The sequence below is a fragment of the Pleurodeles waltl genome, chromosome 12, assembly GCF_031143425.1.
Source record: "Pleurodeles waltl isolate 20211129_DDA chromosome 12, aPleWal1.hap1.20221129, whole genome shotgun sequence".
Classification (NCBI taxonomy): domain Eukaryota; kingdom Metazoa; phylum Chordata; class Amphibia; order Caudata; family Salamandridae; genus Pleurodeles; species Pleurodeles waltl.
Window position 1 is genome coordinate 490,017,731 of NC_090451.1, and position 26,639 is coordinate 490,044,369.

The window sequence follows — 26,639 nt, forward strand, 5'->3', positions numbered from 1 at the left end:
AGTGAGGTATCATTTTTATCGGGAGACTTGGGGGAACGCTGGGTGGAAGGAAATTTGTGGCTCCTCTCAGATTCCAGAACTTTCTGCCACAGAAATGTGAGGAACATGTGTTTTTTTTAGCCAAATTTTGAGGTTTGCAAAGGATTCTGGGTAACAGAACCTGGTCCGAGCCCCACAAGTCACCCCATCTTGGATTCCCCTAGGTCTCTAGTTTTTAGAAATGCACAGGTTTGGTAGGTTTCCCTAGGTGCCGGCTGAGCTAGAGGCCAAAATCTACAGGTAGGCACTTCGCAAAAATCACCTCTGTTTTCTTTCAAAAAATTGGATGTGTCCACGTTGCGCTTTGGGGCGTTTCCTGTCGCGGGCGCTAGGCCTACCCACACAAGTGAGGTATCATTTTTATCGAGAGACTTAGGGGAACGCTGGGTGGAAGGAAATTTGTGGCTTCTCTCAAATTCCAGAACTTTCTGTCACCGAAATGAGAGGAACATGTGTTTTTTTAGCCAAATTTTGAGGTTTGCAAAGGATTCTGGGTAACAGAACCTGGTCAGAGCCCCGCAAGTCACCCCATCTTGGATTCCCCTGGGTTTCTAGTTTTCAAAAATGCGCTTGTTTGCTACGTTTCCCCAGGTGCCGGCTGAGCTACAGGCCAAAATCCACAGGTAGGCACTGCTTTTTATAAAAAAATGTGATGTGTCCACGTTGTGTTTTGGGACATTTCCTTTTGTGGGCGCTAGTCCTACCCACACAAGTGAGGTATCATTTTTATCGGGAGACTTGGGGGAATGCTGGGTGGAAGGAAATTTGTGGCTCCTCTCAGATTCCAGAACTTTCTGCCACAGAAATGTGAGGAACATGTGTTTTTTTAGCCAAATTTTGAGGTTTGCAAAGGATTCTGGGTAACAGAACCTGGTCCGAGCCCCACAAGTCACCCCATTTTGGATTCCTCTAGGTCTCTAGTTTTCAGAAATGCACAGGTTTGGTAGGTTTCCCTAGGTGCCGGCTGAGCTAGAGGCCAAAATCTACAGGTAGGCACTTCACAAAAATCACCTCTGTTTTCTTTCAAAAAATTGGATGTGTCCACGTTGCGCTTTGGGGCGTTTCCTGTCACGGGCGCTAGGCCTACCCACACAAGTGAGGTATCATTTTTATCGGGAGACTTGGGGGAACGCTGGGTGGAAGGAAATTTGTGGCTCCTCTCAGATTCCAGAACTTTCTGCCACAGAAATGTGAGGAACATGTGTTTTTTTAGCCAAATTTTGAGGTTTGCAAAGGATTCTGGGTAACAGAACCTGGTCCGAGCCCCACAAGTCACCCCATCTTGGATTCCCCTAGGTCTCTAGTTTTCAGAAATGCACAGGTTTGGTAGGTTTCCCTAGGTGCCGGCTGAGCTAGAGGCCAAAATCTACAGGTAGGCACTTCGCAAAAAACACCTCTGTTTTCTTTCAAAAAATTGGATGTGTCCACTTTGCGCTTTGGGGCGTTTCCTGTCGCGGGCGCTAGGCCTACCCACACAAGTGAGGTATCATTTTTATCGGGAGACTTGGGGGAACGCTGGGTGGAAGGAAATTTGTGGCTCCTCTCAGATTCCAGAACTTTCTGCCACAGAAATGTGAGGAACATGTGTTTTTTTTAGCCAAATTTTGAGGTTTGCAAAGGATTCTGGGTAACAGAACCTGGTCCGAGCCCCACAAGTCACCCCATCTTGGATTCCCCTAGGTCTCTAGTTTTTAGAAATGCACAGGTTTGGTAGGTTTCCCTAGGTGCCGGCTGAGCTAGAGGCCAAAATCTACAGGTAGGCACTTCGCAAAAATCACCTCTGTTTTCTTTCAAAAAATTGGATGTGTCCACGTTGCGCTTTGGGGCATTTCCTGTTGCGGGCGCTAGGCCTACCCACACAAGTGAGGTATCATTTTTATCGAGAGACTTAGGGGAACGCTGGGTGGAAGGAAATTTGTGGCTTCTCTCAAATTCCAGAACTTTCTGTCACCGAAATGAGAGGAACATGTGTTTTTTTAGCCAAATTTTGAGGTTTGCAAAGGATTCTGGGTAACAGAACCTGGTCAGAGCCCCGCAAGTCACCCCATCTTGGATTCCCCTGGGTTTCTAGTTTTCAAAAATGCGCTTGTTTGCTACGTTTCCCCAGGTGCCGGCTGAGCTACAGGCCAAAATCCACAGGTAGGCACTGCTTTTTATAAAAAAATGTGATGTGTCCACGTTGTGTTTTGGGCCATTTCCTTTCGTGGGCGCTAGACCTACCCACACAAGTGAGGTATCATTTTTATCGGGAGACTTGGGGGAACGCTGGGTGGAAGGAAATTTGTGGCTCCTCTCAGATTCCAGAACTTTCTGCCACAGAAATGTGAGGAACATGTGTTTTTTTTAGCCAAATTTTGAGGTTTGCAAAGGATTCTGGGTAACAGAACCTGGTCCGAGCCCCACAAGTCACCCCATCTTGGATTCCCCTAGGTCTCTAGTTTTCAGAAATGCACAGGTTTGGTAGGTTTCCCTAGGTGCCGGCTGAGCTAGAGGCCAAAATCTACAGGTAGGCACTTCGCAAAAATCACCTCTGTTTTCTTTAAAAAAAGTGGATGTGTCCACGTTGCGCTTTGGGGCGTTTCCTGTCGCGGGCGCTAGGCCTACCCACACAAGTGAGGTATCATTTTTATCGGGAGACTTGGGGGAACGCTGGGTGGAAGGAAATTTGTGGCTCTTCTCAGATTCCAGAACTTTCTGCCACAGAAATGTGAGGAACATGTGTTTTTTCAGCCAAATTTTGAGGTTTGCAAAGGATTCTGGGTAACAGAACCTGGTCCGAGCCCCGCAAGTCACCCCATCTTGGATTCCCCTAGGTCTCTAGTTTTCAGAAATGCACAGGTTTGGTAGGTTTCCCTAGGTGCCGGCTGAGCTAGAGGCCAAAATCTACAGGTAGGCACTGCTTTATATAAAAAAATTTGATGTGTCCACGTTGTGTTTTGGGCCATTTCCTTTCGTGGGCGCTAGTCCTACCCACACAAGTGAGGTATCATTTTTATCGGGAGACTTGGGGGAACGCTGGGTGGAAGGAAATTTGTGGCTCCTCTCAGATTCCAGAACTTTCTGCCACAGAAATGTGAGGAACATGTGTTTTTTTAGCCAAATTTTGAGGTTTGCAAAGGATTCTGGGTAACAGAACCTGGTCCGAGCCCCACAAGTCACCCCATCTTGGATTCCCCTAGGTCTCTAGTTTTCAGAAATGCACAGGTTTGGTAGGTTTCCCTAGGTGCCGGCTGAGCTAGAGGCCAAAATCTACAGGTAGGCACTTCGCAAAAAACACCTCTGTTTTCTTTCAAAAAATTGGATGTGTCAACGTTGCGCTTTGGGGCGTTTTCTGTCGCGGGCGCTAGGCCTACCCACACAAGTGAGGTATCATTTTTATCGGGAGACTTGGGGGAACGCTGGGTGGAAGGAAATTTGTGGCTCCTCTCAGATTCCAGAACTTTCTGCCACAGAAATGTGAGGAACATGTGTTTTTTTTAGCCAAATTTTGAGGTTTGCAAAGGATTCTGGGTAACAGAACCTGGTCCGAGCCCCACAAGTCACCCCATCTTGGATTCTCCTAGGTCTCTAGTTTTCAGAAATGCACAGGTTTGGTAGGTTTCCCTAGGTGCCGGCTGAGCTAGAGGCCAAAATCTACAGGTAGGCACTGCTTTTTATAAACAAATGTGATGTGTCCACGTTGTGTTTTGGGCCATTTCCTTTCGTGGGCGCTAGACCTACCCACACAAGTGAGGTATCATTTTTATCGGGAGACTTGGGGGAACGCTGGGTGGAAGGACATTTGTGGCTCCTCTCAGATTCCAGAACTTTCTGCCACAGAAATGTGAGGAACATGTGTTTTTTTTAGCCAAATTTTGAGGTTTGCAAAGGATTCTGGGTAACAGAACCTGGTCCGAGCCCCACAAGTCACCCCATCTTGGATTCCCCTAGGTCTCTAGTTTTCAGAAATGCACAGGTTTGGTAGGTTTCCCTAGGTGCCGGCTGAGCTAGAGGCCAAAATCTACAGGTAGGCACTTCGCAAAAATCACCTCTGTTTTCTTTAAAAAAAGTGGATGTGTCCACGTTGCGCTTTGGGGCGTTTCCTGTCGCGGGCGCTAGGCCTACCCACACAAGTGAGGTATCATTTTTATCGGGAGACTTGGGGGAACGCTGGGTGGAAGGAAATTTGTGGCTCTTCTCAGATTCCAGAACTTTCTGCCACAGAAATGTGAGGAACATGTGTTTTTTTAGCCAAATTTTGAGGTTTGCAAAGGATTCTGGGTAACAGAACCTGGTCCGAGCCCCACAAGTCACCCCATCTTGGATTCCCCTAGGTCTCTAGTTTTCAGAAATGCACAGGTTTGGTAGGTGTCCCTAGGTGCCGGCTGAGCTAGAGGCCAAAATCTACAGGTAGGCACTGCTTTATATAAAAAAATTTGATGTGTCCACGTTGTGTTTTGGGCCATTTCCTTTCGTGGGCGCTAGTCCTACCCACACAAGTGAGGTATCATTTTTATCGGGAGACTTGGGGGAATGCTGGGTGGAAGGAAATTTGTGGCTCCTCTCAGATTCCAGAACTTTCTGCCACAGAAATGTGAGGAACATGTGTTTGTTTAGCCAAATTTTGAGGTTTGCAAAGGATTCTGGGTAACAGAACCTGGTCCGAGCCCCACAAGTCACCCCATCTTGGATTCCCCTAGGTCTCTAGTTTTCAGAAATGCACAGGTTTGGTAGGTGTCCCTAGGTGCCGGCTGAGCTAGAGGCCAAAATCTACAGTTAGGCACTTCGCAAAAATCACCTCTGTTTTCTTTCAAAAAATTGGATGTGTCCACGTTGCGCTTTGCGGCGTTTCCTGTCGCGGGCGCTAGGCCTACCCACACAAGTGAGGTATCATTTTTATCGGGAGACTTGGGGGAACGCTGGGTGGAATGAAATTTGTGGCTCCTCTCAGATTCCAGAACTTTCTGCCACAGAAATGTGAGGAACATGTGTTTTTTTAGCCAAATTTTGAGGTTTGCAAAGGATTCTGGGTAACAGAACCTGGTCCGAGCCCCACAAGTCACCCCATCTTGGATTCCCCTAGGTCTCTAGTTTTCAGAAATGCACAGGTTTGGTAGGTTTCCCTAGGTGCCGGCTGAGCTAGAGGCCAAAATCTACAGGTAGGCACTTCGCAAAAAACACCTCTGTTTTCTTTCAAAAAATTGGATGTGTCCACGTTGCGCTTTGGGGCGTTTTCTGTCGCGGGCGCTAGGCCTACCCACACAAGTGAGGTATCATTTTTATCGGGAGACTTGGGGGAACGCTGGGTGGAAGGAAATTTGTGGCTCCTCTCAGATTCCAGAACTTTCTGCCACAGAAATGTGAGGAACATGTGTTTTTTTTAGCCAAATTTTGAGGTTTGCAAAGGATTCTGGGTAACAGAACCTGGTCCGAGCCCCACAAGTCACCCCATCTTGGATTCCCCTAGGTCTCTAGTTTTCAGAAATGCACAGGTTTGGTAGGTGTCCCTAGGTGCCGGCTGAGCTAGAGGCCAAAATCTACAGTTAGGCACTTCGCAAAAATCACCTCTGTTTTCTTTCAAAAAATTGGATGTGTCCACGTTGCGCTTTGCGGCGTTTCCTGTCGCGGGCGCTAGGCCTACCCACACAAGTGAGGTATCATTTTTATCGGGAGACTTGGGGGAACGCTGGGTGGAAGGAAATTTGTGGCTCCTCTCAGATTCCAGAACTTTCTGCCACAGAAATGTGAGGAACATGTGTTTTTTTAGCCAAATTTTGAGGTTTGCAAAGGATTCTGGGTAACAGAACCTGGTCCGAGCCCCACAAGTCACCCCATCTTGGATTCCCCTAGGTCTCTAGTTTTCAGAAATGCACAGGTTTGGTAGGTTTCCCTAGGTGCCGGCTGAGCTAGAGGCCAAAATCTACAGGTAGGCACTTCGCAAAAAACACCTCTGTTTTCTTTCAAAAAATTGGATGTGTCCACGTTGCGCTTTGGGGCGTTTTCTGTCGCGGGCGCTAGGCCTACCCACACAAGTGAGGTATCATTTTTATCGGGAGACTTGGGGGAACGCTGGGTGGAAGGAAATTTGTGGCTCCTCTCAGATTCCAGAACTTTCTGCCACAGAAATGTGAGGAACATGTGTTTTTTTAGCCAAATTTTGAGGTTTGCAAAGGATTCTGGGTAACAGAACCTGGTCCGAGCCCCGCAAGTCACCCCATCTTGGATTCCCCTAGGTCTCTAGTTTTCAGAAATGCACAGGTTTGGTAGGTTTCCCTAGGTGCCGGCTGAGCTAGAGGCCAAAATCTACAGGTAGGCACTGCTTTATATAAAAAAAATTTATGTGTCCACGTTGTGTTTTGGGCCATTTCCTTTCGTGGGCGCTAGTCCTACCCACACAAGTGAGGTATCATTTTTATCGGGAGACTTGGGGGAATGCTGGGTGGAAGGAAATTTGTGGCTCCTCTCAGATTCCAGAACTTTCTGCCACAGAAATGTGAGGAACATGTGTTTGTTTAGCCAAATTTTGAGGTTTGCAAAGGATTCTGGGTAACAGAACCTGGTCCGAGCCCCACAAGTCACCCCATCTTGGATTCCCCTAGGTCTCTAGTTTTCAGAAATGCACAGGTTTGGTAGGTGTCCCTAGGTGCCGGCTGAGCTAGAGGCCAAAATCTACAGTTAGGCACTTCGCAAAAATCACCTCTGTTTTCTTTCAAAAAATTGGATGTGTCCACGTTGCGCTTTGCGGCGTTTCCTGTCGCGGGCGCTAGGCCTACCCACACAAGTGAGGTATCATTTTTATCGGGAGACTTGGGGGAACGCTGGGTGGAAGGAAATTTGTGGCTCCTCTCAGATTCCAGAACTTTCTGCCACAGAAATGTGAGGAACATGTGTTTTTTTAGCCAAATTTTGAGGTTTGCAAAGGATTCTGGGTAATAGAACCTGGTCCGAGCCCCACAAGTCACCCCATCTTGGATTCTCCTAGGTCTCTAGTTTTCAGAAATGCACAGGTTTGGTAGGTTTCCCTAGGTGCCGGCTGAGCTAGAGGCCAAAATCTACAGGTAGGCACTTCGCAAAAAACACCTCTGTTTTCTTTCAAAAAATTGGATGTGTCCACGTTGCGCTTTGGGGCGTTTCCTGTCGCGGGCGCTAGGCCTACCCACACAAGTGAGGTATCATTTTTATCGGGAGACTTGGGGGAACGCTGGGTGGAAGGAAATTTGTGGCTCCTCTCAGATTCCAGAACTTTCTGCCACAGAAATGTGAGGAACATGTGTTTTTTTTAGCCAAATTTTGAGGTTTGCAAAGGATTCTGGGTAACAGAACCTGGTCCGAGCCCCACAAGTCACCCCATCTTGGATTCCCCTAGGTCTCTAGTTTTTAGAAATGCACAGGTTTGGTAGGTTTCCCTAGGTGCCGGCTGAGCTAGAGGCCAAAATCTACAGGTAGGCACTTCGCAAAAATCACCTCTGTTTTCTTTCAAAAAATTGGATGTGTCCACGTTGCGCTTTGGGGCGTTTCCTGTCGCGGGCGCTAGGCCTACCCACACAAGTGAGGTATCATTTTTATCGAGAGACTTAGGGGAACGCTGGGTGGAAGGAAATTTGTGGCTTCTCTCAAATTCCAGAACTTTCTGTCACCGAAATGAGAGGAACATGTGTTTTTTTAGCCAAATTTTGAGGTTTGCAAAGGATTCTGGGTAACAGAACCTGGTCAGAGCCCCGCAAGTCACCCCATCTTGGATTCCCCTGGGTTTCTAGTTTTCAAAAATGCGCTTGTTTGCTACGTTTCCCCAGGTGCCGGCTGAGCTACAGGCCAAAATCCACAGGTAGGCACTGCTTTTTATAAAAAAATGTGATGTGTCCACGTTGTGTTTTGGGACATTTCCTTTTGTGGGCGCTAGTCCTACCCACACAAGTGAGGTATCATTTTTATCGGGAGACTTGGGGGAATGCTGGGTGGAAGGAAATTTGTGGCTCCTCTCAGATTCCAGAACTTTCTGCCACAGAAATGTGAGGAACATGTGTTTTTTTAGCCAAATTTTGAGGTTTGCAAAGGATTCTGGGTAACAGAACCTGGTCCGAGCCCCACAAGTCACCCCATTTTGGATTCCTCTAGGTCTCTAGTTTTCAGAAATGCACAGGTTTGGTAGGTTTCCCTAGGTGCCGGCTGAGCTAGAGGCCAAAATCTACAGGTAGTCACTTCACAAAAATCACCTCTGTTTTCTTTCAAAAAATTGGATGTGTCCACGTTGCGCTTTGGGGCGTTTCCTGTCACGGGCGCTAGGCCTACCCACACAAGTGAGGTATCATTTTTATCGGGAGACTTGGGGGAACGCTGGGTGGAAGGAAATTTGTGGCTCCTCTCAGATTCCAGAACTTTCTGCCACAGAAATGTGAGGAACATGTGTTTTTTTTAGCCAAATTTTGAGGTTTGCAAAGGATTCTGGGTAACAGAACCTGGTCCGAGCCCCACAAGTCACCCCATCTTGGATTCCCCTAGGTCTCTAGTTTTTAGAAATGCACAGGTTTGGTAGGTTTCCCTAGGTGCCGGCTGAGCTAGAGGCCAAAATCTACAGGTAGGCACTTCGCAAAAATCACCTCTGTTTTCTTTCAAAAAATTGGATGTGTCCACGTTGCGCTTTGGGGCGTTTCCTGTTGCGGGCGCTAGGCCTACCCACACAAGTGAGGTATCATTTTGATCGAGAGACTTAGGGGAACGCTGGGTGGAAGGAAATTTGTGGCTTCTCTCAAATTCCAGAACTTTCTGTCACCGAAATGAGAGGAACATGTGTTTTTTTAGCCAAATTTTGAGGTTTGCAAAGGATTCTGGGTAACAGAACCTGGTCAGAGCCCCGCAAGTCACCCCATCTTGGATTCCCCTGGGTTTCTAGTTTTCAAAAATGCGCTTGTTTGCTACGTTTCCCCAGGTGCCGGCTGAGCTACAGGCCAAAATCCACAGGTAGGCACCGCTTTTTATAAAAAAATGTGATGTGTCCACGTTGTGTTTTGGGCCATTTCCTTTCGTGGGCGCTAGACCTACCCACACAAGTGAGGTATCATTTTTATCGGGAGACTTGGGGGAACGCTGGGTGGAAGGAAATTTGTGGCTCCTCTCAGATTCCAGAACTTTCTGCCACAGAAATGTGAGGAACATGTGTTTTTTTTAGCCAAATTTTGAGGTTTGCAAAGGATTCTGGGTAACAGAACCTGGTCCGAGCCCCACAAGTCACCCCATCTTGGATTCCCCTAGGTCTCTAGTTTTCAGAAATGCACAGGTTTGGTAGGTTTCCCTAGGTGCCTGCTGAGCTAGAGGCCAAAATCTACAGGTAGGCACTTCGCAAAAATCACCTCTGTTTTCTTTAAAAAAAGTGGATGTGTCCACGTTGCGCTTTGGGGCGTTTCCTGTCGCGGGCGCTAGGCCTACCCACACAAGTGAGGTATCATTTTTATCGGGAGACTTGGGGGAACGCTGGGTGGAAGGAAATTTGTGGCTCTTCTCAGATTCCAGAACTTTCTGCCACAGAAATGTGAGGAACATGTGTTTTTTTAGCCAAATTTTGAGGTTTGCAAAGGATTCTGGGTAACAGAACCTGGTCCGAGCCCCGCAAGTCACCCCATCTTGGATTCCCCTAGGTCTCTAGTTTTCAGAAATGCACAGGTTTGGTAGGTTTCCCTAGGTGCCGGCTGAGCTAGAGGCCAAAATCTACAGGTAGGCACTGCTTTATATAAAAAAATTTGATGTGTCCACGTTGTGTTTTGGGCCATTTCCTTTCGTGGGCGCTAGTCCTACCCACACAAGTGAGGTATCATTTTTATCGGGAGACTTGGGGGAATGCTGGGTGGAAGGAAATTTGTGGCTCCTCTCAGATTCCAGAACTTTCTGCCACAGAAATGTGAGGAACATGTGTTTGTTTAGCCAAATTTTGAGGTTTGCAAAGGATTCTGGGTAACAGAACCTGGTCCGAGCCCCACAAGTCACCCCATCTTGGATTCCCCTAGGTCTCTAGTTTTCAGAAATGCACAGGTTTGGTAGGTGTCCCTAGGTGCCGGCTGAGCTAGAGGCCAAAATCTACAGTTAGGCACTTCGCAAAAATCACCTCTGTTTTCTTTCAAAAAATTGGATGTGTCCACGTTGCGCTTTGCGGCGTTTCCTGTCGCGGGCGCTAGGCCTACCCACACAAGTGAGGTATCATTTTTATCGGGAGACTTGGGGGAATGCTGGGTGGAAGGAAATTTGTGGCTCCTCTCAGATTCCAGAACTTTCTGCCACAGAAATGTGAGGAACATGTGTTTTTTTAGCCAAATTTTGAGGTTTGCAAAGGATTCTGGGTAATAGAACCTGGTCCGAGCCCCACAAGTCACCCCATCTTGGATTCTCCTAGGTCTCTAGTTTTCAGAAATGCACAGGTTTGGTAGGTTTCCCTAGGTGCCGGCTGAGCTAGAGGCCAAAATCTACAGGTAGGCACTTCGCAAAAAACACCTCTGTTTTCTTTCAAAAAATTGGATGTGTCAACGTTGCGCTTTGGGGCGTTTTCTGTCGCGGGCGCTAGGCCTACCCACACAAGTGAGGTATCATTTTTATCGGGAGACTTGGGGGAACGCTGGGTGGAAGGAAATTTGTGGCTCCTCTCAGATTCCAGAACTTTCTGCCACAGAAATGTGAGGAACATGTGTTTTTTTTAGCCAAATTTTGAGGTTTGCAAAGGATTCTGGGTAACAGAACCTGGTCCGAGCCCCACAAGTCACCCCATCTTGGATTCTCCTAGGTCTCTAGTTTTCAGAAATGCACAGGTTTGGTAGGTTTCCCTAGGTGCCGGCTGAGCTAGAGGCCAAAATCTACAGGTAGGCACTGCTTTTTATAAACAAATGTGATGTGTCCACGTTGTGTTTTGGGCCATTTCCTTTCGTGGGCGCTAGACCTACCCACACAAGTGAGGTATCATTTTTATCGGGAGACTTGGGGGAACGCTGGGTGGAAGGAAATTTGTGGCTCCTCTCAGATTCCAGAACTTTCTGCCACAGAAATGTGAGGAACATGTGTTTTTTTTAGCCAAATTTTGAGGTTTGCAAAGGATTCTGGGTAACAGAACCTGGTCCGAGCCCCACAAGTCACCCCATCTTGGATTCCCCTAGGTCTCTAGTTTTCAGAAATGCACAGGTTTGGTAGGTTTCCCTAGGTGCCGGCTGAGCTAGAGGCCAAAATCTACAGGTAGGCACTTCGCAAAAATCACCTCTGTTTTCTTTAAAAAAAGTGGATGTGTCCACGTTGCGCTTTGGGGCGTTTCCTGTCGCGGGCGCTAGGCCTACCCACACAAGTGAGGTATCATTTTTATCGGGAGACTTGGGGGAACGCTGGGTGGAAGGAAATTTGTGGCTCTTCTCAGATTCCAGAACTTTCTGCCACAGAAATGTGAGGAACATGTGTTTTTTTAGCCAAATTTTGAGGTTTGCAAAGGATTCTGGGTAACAGAACCTGGTCCGAGCCCCACAAGTCACCCCATCTTGGATTCCCCTAGGTCTCTAGTTTTCAGAAATGCACAGGTTTGGTAGGTGTCCCTAGGTGCCGGCTGAGCTAGAGGCCAAAATCTACAGGTAGGCACTGCTTTATATAAAAAAATTTGATGTGTCCACGTTGTGTTTTGGGCCATTTCCTTTCGTGGGCGCTAGTCCTACCCACACAAGTGAGGTATCATTTTTATCGGGAGACTTGGGGGAACGCTGGGTGGAAGGAAATTTGTGGCTCCTCTCAGATTCCAGAACTTTCTGCCACAGAAATGTGAGGAACATGTGTTTTTTTAGCCAAATTTTGAGGTTTGCAAAGGATTCTGGGTAACAGAACCTGGTCCGAGCCCCACAAGTCACCCCATCTTGGATTCCCCTAGGTCTCTAGTTTTCAGAAATGCACAGGTTTGGTAGGTGTCCCTAGGTGCCGGCTGAGCTAGAGGCCAAAATCTACAGTTAGGCACTTCGCAAAAATCACCTCTGTTTTCTTTCAAAAAATTGGATGTGTCCACGTTGCGCTTTGCGGCGTTTCCTGTCGCGGGCGCTAGGCCTACCCACACAATGAGGTATCATTTTTATCGGGAGACTTGGGGGAACGCTGGGTGGAAGGAAATTTGTAGCTCCTCTCAGATTCCAGAACTTTCTGCCACAGAAATGTGAGGAACATGTGTTTTTTTTAGCCAAATTTTGAGGTTTGCAAAGGATTCTGGGTAACAGAACCTGGTCCGAGCCCCACAAGTCACCCCATCTTGGATTCCCCTAGGTCTCTAGTTTTCAGAAATGCACAGGTTTGGTAGGTTTCCCTAGGTGCCGGCTGAGCTAGAGGCCAAAATCTACAGGTAGGCACTTCGCAAAAAACACCTCTGTTTTCTTTCAAAAAATTGGATGTGTCCACGTTGCGCTTTGGGGCGTTTTCTGTCGCGGGCGCTAGGCCTACCCACACAAGTGAGGTATCATTTTTATCGGGAGACTTGGGGGAACGCTGGGTGGAAGGAAATTTGTGGCTCCTCTCAGATTCCAGAACTTTCTGCCACAGAAATGTGAGGAACATGTGTTTTTTTAGCCATATTTTGAGGTTTGCAAAGGATTCTGGGTAACAGAACCTGGTCCGAGCCCCGCAAGTCACCCCATCTTGGATTCCCCTAGGTCTCTAGTTTTCAGAAATGCACAGGTTTGGTAGGTGTCCCTAGGTGCCGGCTGAGCTAGAGGCCAAAATCTACAGTTAGGCACTTCGCAAAAATCACCTCTGTTTTCTTTCAAAAAATTGGATGTGTCCACGTTGGGCTTTGCGGCGTTTCCTGTCGCGGGCGCTAGGCCTACCCACACAATGAGGTATCATTTTTATCGGGAGACTTGGGGGAACGCTGGGTGGAAGGAAATTTGTGGCTCCTCTCAGATTCCAGAACTTTCTGCCACAGAAATGTGAGGAACATGTGTTTTTTTAGCCAAATTTTGAGGTTTGCAAAGGATTCTGGGTAACAGAACCTGGTCCGAGCCCCACAAGTCACCCCATCTTGGATTCCCCTAGGTCTCTAGTTTTCAGAAATGCACAGGTTTGGTAGGTTTCCCTAGGTGCCGGCTGAGCTAGAGGCCAAAATCTACAGGTAGGCACTGCTTTATATAAAAAATTTTGATGTGTCCACGTTGTGTTTTGGGCCATTTCCTTTCGTGGGCGCTAGTCCTACCCACACAAGTGAGGTATCATTTTTATCGGGAGACTTGGGGGAATGCTGGGTGGAAGGAAATTTGTGGCTCCTCTCAGATTCCAGAACTTTCTGCCACAGAAATGTGAGGAACATGTGTTTGTTTAGCCAAATTTTGAGGTTTGCAAAGGATTCTGGGTAACAGAACCTGGTCCGAGCCCCACAAGTCACCCCATCTTGGATTCCCCTAGGTCTCTAGTTTTCAGAAATGCACAGGTTTGGTAGGTGTCCCTAGGTGCCGGCTGAGCTAGAGGCCAAAATCTACAGTTAGGCACTTCGCAAAAATCACCTCTGTTTTCTTTCAAAAAATTGGATGTGTCCACGTTGCGCTTTGCGGCGTTTCCTGTCGCGGGCGCTAGGCCTACCCACACAAGTGAGGTATCATTTTTATCGGGAGACTTGGGGGAACGCTGGGTGGAATGAAATTTGTGGCTCCTCTCAGATTCCAGAACTTTCTGCCACAGAAATGTGAGGAACATGTGTTTTTTTAGCCAAATTTTGAGGTTTGCAAAGGATTCTGGGTAACAGAACCTGGTCCGAGCCCCACAAGTCACCCCATCTTGGATTCCCCTAGGTCTCTAGTTTTCAGAAATGCACAGGTTTGGTAGGTTTCCCTAGGTGCCGGCTGAGCTAGAGGCCAAAATCTACAGGTAGGCACTTCGCAAAAAACACCTCTGTTTTCTTTCAAAAAATTGGATGTGTCCACGTTGCGCTTTGGGGCGTTTTCTGTCGCGGGCGCTAGGCCTACCCACACAAGTGAGGTATCATTTTTATCGGGAGACTTGGGGGAACGCTGGGTGGAAGGAAATTTGTGGCTCCTCTCAGATTCCAGAACTTTCTGCCACAGAAATGTGAGGAACATGTGTTTTTTTTAGCCAAATTTTGAGGTTTGCAAAGGATTCTGGGTAACAGAACCTGGTCCGAGCCCCACAAGTCACCCCATCTTGGATTCCCCTAGGTCTCTAGTTTTCAGAAATGCACAGGTTTGGTAGGTGTCCCTAGGTGCCGGCTGAGCTAGAGGCCAAAATCTACAGTTAGGCACTTCGCAAAAATCACCTCTGTTTTCTTTCAAAAAATTGGATGTGTCCACGTTGCGCTTTGCGGCGTTTCCTGTCGCGGGCGCTAGGCCTACCCACACAAGTGAGGTATCATTTTTATCGGGAGACTTGGGGGAACGCTGGGTGGAAGGAAATTTGTGGCTCCTCTCAGATTCCAGAACTTTCTGCCACAGAAATGTGAGGAACATGTGTTTTTTTAGCCAAATTTTGAGGTTTGCAAAGGATTCTGGGTAACAGAACCTGGTCCGAGCCCCACAAGTCACCCCATCTTGGATTCCCCTAGGTCTCTAGTTTTCAGAAATACACAGGTTTGGTAGGTTTCCCTAGGTGCCGGCTGAGCTAGAGGCCAAAATCTACAGGTAGGCACTTCGCAAAAAACACCTCTGTTTTCTTTCAAAAAATTGGATGTGTCCACGTTGCGCTTTGGGGCGTTTTCTGTCGCGGGCGCTAGGCCTACCCACACAAGTGAGGTATCATTTTTATCGGGAGACTTGGGGGAACGCTGGGTGGAAGGAAATTTGTGGCTCCTCTCAGATTCCAGAACTTTCTGCCACAGAAATGTGAGGAACATGTGTTTTTTTAGCCAAATTTTGAGGTTTGCAAAGGATTCTGGGTAACAGAACCTGGTCCGAGCCCCGCAAGTCACCCCATCTTGGATTCCCCTAGGTCTCTAGTTTTCAGAAATGCACAGGTTTGGTAGGTTTCCCTAGGTGCCGGCTGAGCTAGAGGCCAAAATCTACAGGTAGGCACTGCTTTTTATAAACAAATGTGATGTGTCCACGTTGTGTTTTGGGCCATTTCCTTTCGTGGGCGCTAGACCTACCCACACAAGTGAGGTATCATTTTTATCGGGAGACTTGGGGGAACGCTGGGTGGAAGGAAATTTGTGGCTCCTCTCAGATTCCAGAACTTTCTGCCACAGAAATGTGAGGAACATGTGTTTTTTTTAGCCAAATTTTGAGGTTTGCAAAGGATTCTGGGTAACAGAACCTGGTCCGAGCCCCACAAGTCACCCCATCTTGGATTCCCCTAGGTCTCTAGTTTTCAGAAATGCACAGGTTTGGTAGGTTTCCCTAGGTGCCGGCTGAGCTAGAGGCCAAAATCTACAGGTAGGCACTTCGCAAAAATCACCTCTGTTTTCTTTAAAAAAAGTGGATGTGTCCACGTTGCGCTTTGGGGCGTTTCCTGTCGCGGGCGCTAGGCCTACCCACACAAGTGAGGTATCATTTTTATCGGGAGACTCGGGGGGAACGCTGGGTGGAAGGAAATTTGTGGCTCTTCTCAGATTCCAGAACTTTCTGCCACAGAAATGTGAGGAACATGTGTTTTTTTAGCCAAATTTTGAGGTTTGCAAAGGATTCTGGGTAACAGAACCTGGTCCGAGCCCCGCAAGTCACCCCATCTTGGATTCCCCTAGGTCTCTAGTTTTCAGAAATGCACAGGTTTGGTAGGTTTCCCTAGGTGCCGGCTGAGCTAGAGGCCAAAATCTACAGGTAGGCACTGCTTTATATAAAAAAATTTGATGTGTCCACGTTGTGTTTTGGGCCATTTCCTTTCGTGGGCGCTAGTCCTACCCACACAAGTGAGGTATCATTTTTATCGGGAGACTTGGGGGAATGCTGGGTGGAAGGAAATTTGTGGCTCCTCTCAGATTCCAGAACTTTCTGCCACAGAAATGTGAGGAACATGTGTTTGTTTAGCCAAATTTTGAGGTTTGCAAAGGATTCTGGGTAACAGAACCTGGTCCGAGCCCCACAAGTCACCCCATCATGGATTCCCCTAGGTCTCTAGTTTTCAGAAATGCACAGGTTTGGTAGGTGTCCCTAGGTGCCGGCTGAGCTAGAGGCCAAAATCTACAGTTAGGCACTTCGCAAAAATCACCTCTGTTTTCTTTCAAAAAATTGGATGTGTCCACGTTGCGCTTTGCGGCGTTTCCTGTCGCGGGCGCTAGGCCTACCCACACAAGTGAGGTATCATTTTTATCGGGAGACTTGGGGGAACGCTGGGTGGAAGGAAATTTGTGGCTCCTCTCAGATTCCAGAACTTTCTGCCACAGAAATGTGAGGAACATGTGTTTTTTTAGCCAAATTTTGACGTTTGCAAAGGATTCTGGGTAACAGAACCTGGTCCGAGCCCCACAAGTCACCCCATCTTGGATTCCCCTAGGTCTCTAGTTTTCAGAAATGCACAGGTTTAGTAGGTTTCCCTAGGTGCCGGCTGAGCTAGAGGCCAAAATCTACAGGTAGGCACTTCGCAAAAAACACCTCTGTTTTCTTTAAAAAAATTGGATGTGTCCACGTTGCGCTTTGGGGCGTTTTCTGTCGCGGGCGCTAGGCCTACCCACACAAGTGAGGTATCATTTTTATCGGGAGACTTGGGGGAACGCTGGGTGGAAGGAAATTTGTGGCTCCTCTCAGATTCCAGAACTTTCTGCCACAGAAATGTGAGGAACATGTGTTTTTTTTAGCCAAATTTTGAGGTTTGCAAAGGATTCTGGGTAACAGAACCTGGTCCGAGCCCCACAAGTCACCCCATCTTGGATTCCCCTAGGTCTCTAGTTTTTAGAAATGCACAGGTTTGGTAGGTTTCCCTAGGTGCCGGCTGAGCTAGAGGCCAAAATCTACAGGTAGGCACTGCTTTTTATAAACAAATGTGATGTGTCCACGTTGTGTTTTGGGCCATTTCCTTTCGTGGGCGCTAGACCTACCCACACAAGTGAGGTATCATTTTTATCGGGAGACTTGGGGGAACGCTGGGTGGAAGGAAATTTGTGGCTCCTCTCAGATTCCAGAACTTTCTGCCACAGAAATGTGAGGAACATGTGTTTTTTTTAGCCAAATTTTGAGGTTTGCAAAGGATTCTGGGTAACAGAACCTGGTCCGAGCCCCACAAGTCACCCCATCTTGGATTCCCCTAGGTCTCTAGTTTTCAGAAATGCACAGGTTTGGTAGGTTTCCGTAGGTGCCGGCTGAGCTAGAGGCCAAAATCTACAGGTAGGCACTTCGCAAAAATCACCTCTGTTTTCTTTAAAAAAAGTGGATGTGTCCACGTTGCGCTTTGGGGCGTTTCCTGTCGCGGGCGCTAGGCCTACCCACACAAGTGAGGTATCATTTTTATCGGGAGACTTGGGGGAACGCTGGGTGGAAGGAAATTTGTGGCTCTTCTCAGATTCCAGAACTTTCTGCCGCAGAAATGTGAGGAACATGTGTTTTTTTAGCCAAATTTTGAGGTTTGCAAAGGATTCTGGGTAACAGAACCTGGTCCGAGCCCCGCAAGTCACCCCATCTTGGATTCCCCTAGGTCTCTAGTTTTCAGAAATGCACAGGTTTGGTAGGTTTCCCTAGGTGCCGGCTGAGCTAGAGGCCAAAATCTACAGGTAGGCACTGCTTTTTATAAACAAATGTGATGTGTCCACGTTGTGTTTTGGGCCATTTCCTTTCGTGGGCGCTAGTCCTACCCACACAAGTGAGGTATCATTTTTATCGGGAGACTTGGGGGAACGCTGGGTGGAAGGAAATTTGTGTCTCTTCTCAGATTCCAGAACTTTCTGCCGCAGAAATGTGAGGAACATGTGTTTTTTTAGCCAAATTTTGAGGTTTGCAATGGATTCTGGGTAACAGAACCTGGTCCGAGCCCCGCAAGTCACCCCATCTTGGATTCCCCTAGGTCTCTAGTTTTCAGAAATGCACAGGTTTGGTAGGTTTCCCTAGGTGCCGGCTGAGCTAGGGGCCAAAATCTACAGGTAGGCACTGCTTTTTATAAACAAATGTGATGTGTCCACGTTGTGTTTTGGGCCATTTCCTTTCGTGGGCGCTAGACCTACCCACACAAGTGAGGTATCATTTTTATCGGGAGACTTGGGGGAACGCTGGGTGGAAGGAAATTTGTGGCTCATCTCAGATTCCAGAACTTTCTGCCACAGAAATGTGAGGAACATGTGTTTTTTTTAGCCAAATTTTGAGGTTTGCAAAGGATTCTGGGTAACAGAACCTGGTCCGAGCCCCACAAGTCACCCCATCTTGGATTCCCCTAGGTCTCTAGTTTTTAGAAATGCACAGGTTTGGTAGGTTTCCCTAGGTGCCGGCTGAGCTAGAGGCCAAAATCTACAGTTAGGCACTTCGCAAAAATCACCTCTGTTTTCTTTCAAAAAATTGGATGTGTCCACGTTGCGCTTTGCGGCGTTTCCTGTCGCGGGCGCTAGGCCTACCCACACAAGTGAGGTATCATTTTTATCGGGAGACTTAGGGGAACGCTGGGTGGAAGGAAATTTGTGGCTCCTCTCAGATTCCAGAACTTTCTGCCACAGAAATGTGAGGAACATGTGTTTTTTTAGCCAAATTTTGAGGTTTGCAAAGGATTCTGGGTAACAGAACCTGGTCCGAGCCCCACAAGTCACCCCATCTTGGATTCCCCTAGGTCTCTAGTTTTCAGAAATGCACAGGTTTGGTAGGTTTCCCTAGGTGCCGGCTGAGCTAGAGGCCAAAATCTACAGGTAGGCACTTCGCAAAAAACACCTCTGTTTTCTTTCAAAAAATTGGATGTGTCCACGTTGCGCTTTGGGGCGTTTTCTGTCGCGGGCGCTAGGCCTACCCACACAAGTGAGGTATCATTTTTATCGGGAGACTTGGGGGAACGCTGGGTGGAAGGAAATTTGTGGCTCCTCTCAGATTCCAGAACTTTCTGCCACAGAAATGTGAGGAACATGTGTTTTTTTTAGCCAAATTTTGAGGTTTGCAAAGGATTCTGGGTAACAGAACCTGGTCCGAGCCCCACAAGTCACCCCATCTTGGATTCCCCTAGGTCTCTAGTTTTTAGAAATGCACAGGTTTGGTAGGTTTCCCTAGGTGCCGGCTGAGCTAGAGGCCAAAATCTACAGGTAGGCACTGCTTTTTATAAACAAATGTGATGTGTCCACGTTGTGTTTTGGGCCATTTCCTTTCGTGGGCGCTAGACCTACCCACACAAGTGAGGTATCATTTTTATCGGGAGACTTGGGGGAACGCTGGGTGGAAGGAAATTTGTGGCTCCTCTCAGATTCCAGAACTTTCTGCCACAGAAATGTGAGGAACATGTGTTTTTTTTAGCCAAATTTTGAGGTTTGCAAAGGATTCTGGGTAACAGAACCTGGTCCGACCCCCACAAGTCACCCCATCTTGGATTCCCCTAGGTCTCTAGTTTTCAGAAATGCACAGGTTTGGTAGGTTTCCCTAGGTGCCGGCTGAGCTAGAGGCCAAAATCTACAGGTAGGCACTTCGCAAAAATCACCTCTGTTTTCTTTAAAAAAAGTGGATGTGTCCACGTTGCGCTTTGGGGCGTTTCCTGTCGCGGGCGCTAGGCCTACCCACACAAGTGAGGTATAATTTTTATCGGGAGACTTGGGGGAACGCTGGGTGGAAGGAAATTTGTGGCTCTTCTCAGATTCCAGAACTTTCTGCCGCAGAAATGTGAGAAACATGTGTTTTTTTAGCCAAATTTTGAGGTTTGCAAAGGATTCTGGGTAACAGAACCTGGTCCGAGCCCCGCAAGTCACCCCATCTTGGATTCCCCTAGGTCTCTAGTTTTCAGAAATGCACAGGTTTGGTAGGTTTCCCTAGGTGCCGGCTGAGCTAGAGGCCAAAATCTACAGGTAGGCACTGCTTTATATAAAAAAATTTGATGTGTCCACGTTGTGTTTTGGGCCATTTCCTTTCGTGGGCGCTAGTCCTACCCACACAAGTGAGGTATCATTTTTATCGGGTGACTTGGGGGAACGCTGGGTGGAAGGAAATTGGTGGCTCCTCTCAGATTCCAGAACTTTCTGCCACAGAAATGTGAGGAACATGTGTTTTTTTAGCCAAATTTTGAGGTTTGCAAAGGATTCTGGGTAACAGAACCTGGTCCGAGCCCCACAAGTCACCCCATCTTGGATTCCCCTAGGTCTCTAGTTTTCAGAAATGCACAGGTTTGGTAGGTTTCCCTAGGTGCCGGCTGAGCTAGAGGCCAAAATCTACAGGTAGGCACTTCGCAAAAATCACCTCTGTTTTCTGTCAAAAAATTGGATGTGTCCACGTTGCGCTTTGGGGCGTTTCCTGTCGCGGGCGCTAGGCCTACCCACACAAGTGAGGTATCATTTTTATCAGGAGACTTGGGGGAACGCTGGGTGGAAGGAAATTTGTGGCTCTTCTCAGATTCCAGAACTTTCTGCCACATAAATGTGAGGAACATGTGTTTTTTTAGCCAAATTTTGAGGTTTGCAAAGGATTCTGGGTAACAGAACCTGGTCCGAGCCCCGCAAGTCACCCCATCTTGGATTCCCCTAGGTCTCTAGTTTTCAGAAATGCACAGGTTTGGTAGGTTTCCCTAGGTGCCGGCTGAGCTAGAGGCCAAAATCTACAGGTAGGCACTTTGCAAAAATCACCTCTGTGTTCTTTCAAAAAATTGGATGTGTCCACGTTGCGCTTTGCGGCGTTTCCTGTCGCGGGCGCTAGGCCTACCCACACAAGTGAGGTATCATTTTTATCGGGAGACTTGGGGGAACGCTGGGTGGAAGGAAATTTGTGGCTCCTCTCAGATTCCAGAACTTTCTGCCACAGAAATGTGAGGAACATGTGTTTTTTTTAGCCAAATTTTGAGGTTTGCAAAGGATTCTGGGTAACAGAACCTGGTCCGAGCCCCACAAGTCACCCCATCTTGGATTCCCCTAGGTCTCTAGTTTTTAGAAATGCACAGGTTTGGTAGGTTTCCCTAGGTGCCGGCTGAGCTAGGGGCCAAAATCTACAGGTAGGCACTGCTTTTTATAAACAAATGTGATGTGTCCACGTTGTGTTTTGGGCCATTTCCTTTCGTGGGCGCTAGACCTACCCACACAAGTGAGGTATCATTTTTATCGGGAGACTTGGGGGAACGCTGGGTGGAAGGAAATTTGTGGCTCCTCTCAGATTCCAGAACTTTCTGCCACAGAAATGTGAGGAACATGTGTTTTTTTTAGCCAAATTTTGAGGTTTGCAAAGGATTCTGGGTAACAGAACCTGGTCCGAGCCCCACAAGTCACCCCATCTTGGATTCCCCCAATTCTCTAGTTTTCAGAAATGCACAGGTTTGGTAGGTTTCCCTAGGTGCCGGCTGAGCTAGAGGCCAAAATCTACAGGTAGGCACTTCGCAAAAATCACCTCTGTTTTCTTTAAAAAAAGTGGATGTGTCCACGTTGCGCTTTGGGGCGTTTCCTGTCGCGGGCGCTAGGCCTACCCACACAAGTGAGGTATCATTTTTATCGGGAGACTTGGGGGAACGCTGGGTGGAAGGAAATTTGTGGCTCTTCTCAGATTCCAGAACTTTCTGCCACAGAAATGTGAGGAACATGTGTTTTTTTAGCCAAATTTTGAGGTTTGCAAAGGATTCTGGGTAACAGAACCTGGTCCGAGCCCCACAAGTCACCCCATCTTGGATTCCCCTAGGTCTCTAGTTTTCAGAAATGCACAGGTTTGGTAGGTTTCCCTAGGTGCCGGCTGAGCTAGAGGCCAAAATCTACAGGTAGGCACTTCGCAAAAATCACCTCTGTTTTCTTTAAAAAAAGTGGATGTGTCCACGTTGCGCTTTGGGGCGTTTCCTGTCGCGGGCGCTAGGCCTACCCACACAAGTGAGGTATCATTTTTATCGGGAGACTTGGGGGAACGCTGGGTGGAAGGAAATTTGTGGCTCTTCTCAGATTCCAGAACTTTCTGCCGCAGAAATGTGAGGAACATGTGTTTTTTTAGCCAAATTTTGAGGTTTGCAAAGGATTCTGGGTAACAGAACCTGGTCCGAGCCCCGCAAGTCACCCCATCTTGGATTCCCCTAGGTCTCTAGTTTTCAGAAATGCACAGGTTTGGTAGGTTTCCCTAGGTGCCGGCTGAGCTAGAGGCCAAAATCTACAGGTAGGCACTGCTTTTTATAAACAAATGTGATGTGTCCACGTTGTGTTTTGGGCCATTTCCTTTCGTGGGCGCTAGTCCTACCCACACAAGTGAGGTATCATTTTTATCGGGAGACTTGGGGGAACGCTGGGTGGAAGGAAATTTGTGGCTCTTCTCAGATTCCAGAACTTTCTGCCGCAGAAATGTGAGGAACATGTGTTTTTTTAGCCAAATTTTGAGGTTTGCAATGGATTCTGGGTAACAGAACCTGGTCCGAGCCCCGCAAGTCACCCCATCTTGGATTCCCCTAGGTCTCTAGTTTTCAGAAATGCACAGGTTTGGTAGGTTTCCCTAGGTGCCGGCTGAGCTAGGGGCCAAAATCTACAGGTAGGCACTGCTTTTTATAAACAAATGTGATGTGTCCACGTTGTGTTTTGGGCCATTTCCTTTCGTGGGCCCTAGACCTACCCACACAAGTGAGGTATCATTTTTATCGGGAGACTTGGGGGAACGCTGGGTGGAAGGAAATTTGTGGCTCCTCTCAGATTCCAGAACTTTCTGCCACAGAAATGTGAGGAACATGTGTTTTTTTTAGCCAAATTTTGAGGTTTGCAAAGGATTCTGGGTAACAGAACCTGGTCCGAGCCCCACAAGTCACCCCATCTTGGATTCCCCTAGGTCTCTAGTTTTCAGAAATGCACAGGTTTGGTAGGTTTCCCTAGGTGCCGGCTGAGCTAGAGGCCAAAATCTACAGGTAGGCACTTCGCAAAAAACACCTCTGTTTTCTTTCAAAAAATTGGATGTGTCCACGTTGCGCTTTGGGGCGTTTTCTGTCGCGGGCGCTAGGCCTACCCACACAAGTGAGGTATCATTTTTATCGGGAGACTTGGGGGAACGCTGGGTGGAAGGAAATTTGTGGCTCCTCTCAGATTCCAGAACTTTCTGCCACAGAAATGTGAGGAACATGTGTTTTTTTTAGCCAAATTTTGAGGTTTGCAAAGGATTCTGGGTAACAGAACCTGGTCCGAGCCCCACAAGTCACCCCATCTTGGATTCCCCTAGGTCTCTAGTTTTTAGAAATGCACAGGTTTGGTAGGTTTCCCTAGGTGCCGGCTGAGCTAGAGGCCAAAATCTACAGGTAGGCACTGCTTTTTATAAACAAATGTGATGTGTCCACGTTGTGTTTTGGGCCATTTCCTTTCGTGGGCGCTAGACCTACCCACACAAGTGAGGTATCATTTTTATCGGGAGACTTGGGGGAATGCTGGGTGGAAGGAAATTTGTGGCTCCTCTCAGATTCCAGAACTTTCTGCCACAGAAATGTGAGGAACATGTGTTTTTTTTAGCCAAATTTTGAGGTTTGCAAAGGATTCTGGGTAACAGAACCTGGTCCGACCCCCGTCAAGTCACCCCATCTTGGATTCCCCTAGGTCTCTAGTTTTCAGAAATGCACAGGTTTGGTAGGTTTCCCTAGGTGCCGGCTGAGCTAGAGGCCAAAATCTACAGGTAGGCACTGCTTTATATAAAAAAAGTTGATGTGTCCACGTTGTGTTTTGGGCCATTTCCTTTCGTGGGCGCTAGTCCTACCCACACAAGTGAGGTATCATTTTTATTGGGAGACTTGGGGGAACGCTGGGTGGAAGGAAATTGGTGGCTCCTCTCAGATTCCAGAACTTTCTGCCACAGAAATGTGAGGAACATGTGTTTTTTTAGCCAAATTTTGAGGTTTGCAAAGGATTCTGGGTAACAGAACCTGGTCCGAGCCCCACAAGTCACCCCATCTTGGATTCCCCTAGGTCTCTAGTTTTCAGAAATGCACAGGTTTGGTAGGTTTCCCTAGGTGCCGGCTGAGCTAGAGGCCAAAATCTACAGGTAGGCACGTCGCAAAAATCACCTCTGTTTTCTGTCAAAAAATTGGATGTGTCCACGTTGCGCTTTGGGGCGTTTCCTGTCGCGGGCGCTAGGCCTACCCACACAAGTGAGGTATCATTTTTATCAGGAGACTTGGGGGAACGCTGGGTGGAAGGAAATTTGTGGCTCTTCTCAGATTCCAGAACTTTCTGCCACATAAATGTGAGGAACATGTGTTTTTTTAGCCAAATTTTGAGGTTTGCAAAGGATTCTGGGTAACAGAACCTGGTCCGAGCCCCGCAAGTCACCCCATCTTGGATTCCCCTAGGTCTCTAGTTTTCAGAAATGCACAGGTTTGGTAGGTTTCCCTAGGTGCCGGCTGAGCTAGAGGCCAAAATCTACAGGTAGGCACTTCGCAAAAATCACCTCTGTTTTCTTTCAAAAAATTGGATGTGTCCACGTTGCGCTTTGGGGCGTTTCCTGTCGCGGGCGCTAGGCCTACCCACATAAGTGAGGTATCATTTTTATCGGGAGACTTGGGGGAACGCTGGGTGGAAGGAAATTTGTGGCTCCTCTCAGATTCCAGAACTTTCTGCCCCAGAAATGTGAGGAACATGTGTTTTTTTAGCCAAATTTTGAGGTTTGCAAAGGATTCTGGGTAACAGAACCTGGTCCGAGCCCCACAAGTCACCCCATCTTGGATTCCCCTAGGTCTCTAGTTTTCAGAAATGCACAGGTTTGGTAGGTTTCCCTAGGTGCCGGCTGAGCTAGAGGCCAAAATCTACAGGTAGGCACTTCGCAAAAATCACCTCTGTGTTCTTTCAAAAAATTGGATGTGTCCACGTTGCGCTTTGCGGCGTTTCCTGTCGCGGGCGCTAGGCCTACCCACACAAGTGAGGTATCATTTTTATCGGGAGACTTGGGGGAACGCTGGGTGGAAGGAAATTTGTGGCTCCTCTCAGATTCCAGAACTTTCTGCCACAGAAATGTGAGGAACATGTGTTTTTTTTAGCCAAATTTTGAGGTTTGCAAAGGATTCTGGGTAACAGAACCTGGTCCGAGCCCCACAAGTCACCCCATCTTGGATTCCCCTAGGTCTCTAGTTTTTAGAAATGCACAGGTTTGGTAGGTTTCCCTAGGTGCCGGCTGAGCTAGGGGCCAAAATCTACAGGTAGGCACTGCTTTTTATAAACAAATGTGATGTGTCCACGTTGTGTTTTGGGCCATTTCCTTTCGTGGGCGCTAGACCTACCCACACAAGTGAGGTATCATTTTTATCGGGAGACTTGGGGGAACGCTGGGTGGAAGGAAATTTGTGGCTCCTCTCAGATTCCAGAACTTTCTGCCACAGAAATGTGAGGAACATGTGTTTTTTTTAGCCAAATTTTGAGGTTTGCAAAGGATTCTGGGTAACAGAACCTGGTCCGAGCCCCACAAGTCACCCCATCTTGGATTCCCCTAGGTCTCTAGTTTTCAGAAATGCACAGGTTTGGTAGGTTTCCCTAGGTGCCGGCTGAGCTAGAGGCCAAAATCTACAGGTAGGCACTTCGCAAAAATCACCTCTGTTTTCTTTAAAAAAAGTGGATGTGTCCACGTTGCGCTTTGGGGCGTTTCCTGTCGCGGGCGCTAGGCCTACCCACACAAGTGAGGTATCATTTTTATCGGGAGACTTGGGGGAACGCTGGGTGGAAGGAAATTTGTGGCTCTTCTCAGATTCCAGAACTTTCTGCCACAGAAATGTGAGGAACATGTGTTTTTTTAGCCAAATTTTGAGGTTGCAAAGGATTCTGGGTAACAGAACCTGGTCCGAGCCCCGCAAGTCACCCCATCTTGGATTCCCCTAGGTCTCTAGTTTTCAGAAATGCACAGGTTTGGTAGGTTTCCCTAGGTGCCGGCTGAGCTAGAGGCCAAAATCTACAGGTAGGCACTTCACAAAAATCACCTCTGTTTTCTTTCAAAAAATTGGATGTGTCCACGTTGACTTTGGGGCGTTTCCTGTCGCGGGCGCTAGGCCTACCCACATAAGTGAGGTATCATTTTTATCGGGAGACTTGGGGGAACGCTGGGTGGAAGGAAATTTGTGGCTCCTCTCAGATTCCAGAACTTTCTGCCACAGAAATGTGAGGAACATGTGTTTTTTTAGCCAAATTTTGAGGTTTGCAAAGGATTCTGGGTAACAGAACCTGGTCCGAGCCCCGCAAGTCACCCCATCTTGGATTCCCCTAGGTCTCTAGTTTTCAGAAATGCACAGGTTTGGTAGGTTTCCCTAGGTGCCGGCTGAGCTAGAGGCCAAAATCTACAGGTAGGCACTTCACAAAAATCACCTCTGTTTTCTTTCAAAAAATTGGATGTGTCCACGTTGCGCTTTGGGGCGTTTCCTGTCGCGGGCGCTAGGCCTACCCACACAAGTGAGGTATCATTTTTATCGAGAGACTTAGGGGAACGCTGGGTGGAAGGAAATGTGTGGCTCCTCTCAAATTCCAGAACTTTCTGTCACCGAAATGAGAGGAACATGTGTTTTTTTAGCCAAATTTTGAGGTTTGCAAAGGATTCTGGGTAACAGAACCTGGTCCGAGCCCCGCAAGTCACCCCATCTTGGATTCCCCTAGGTCTCTAGTTTTCAGAAATGCACAGGTT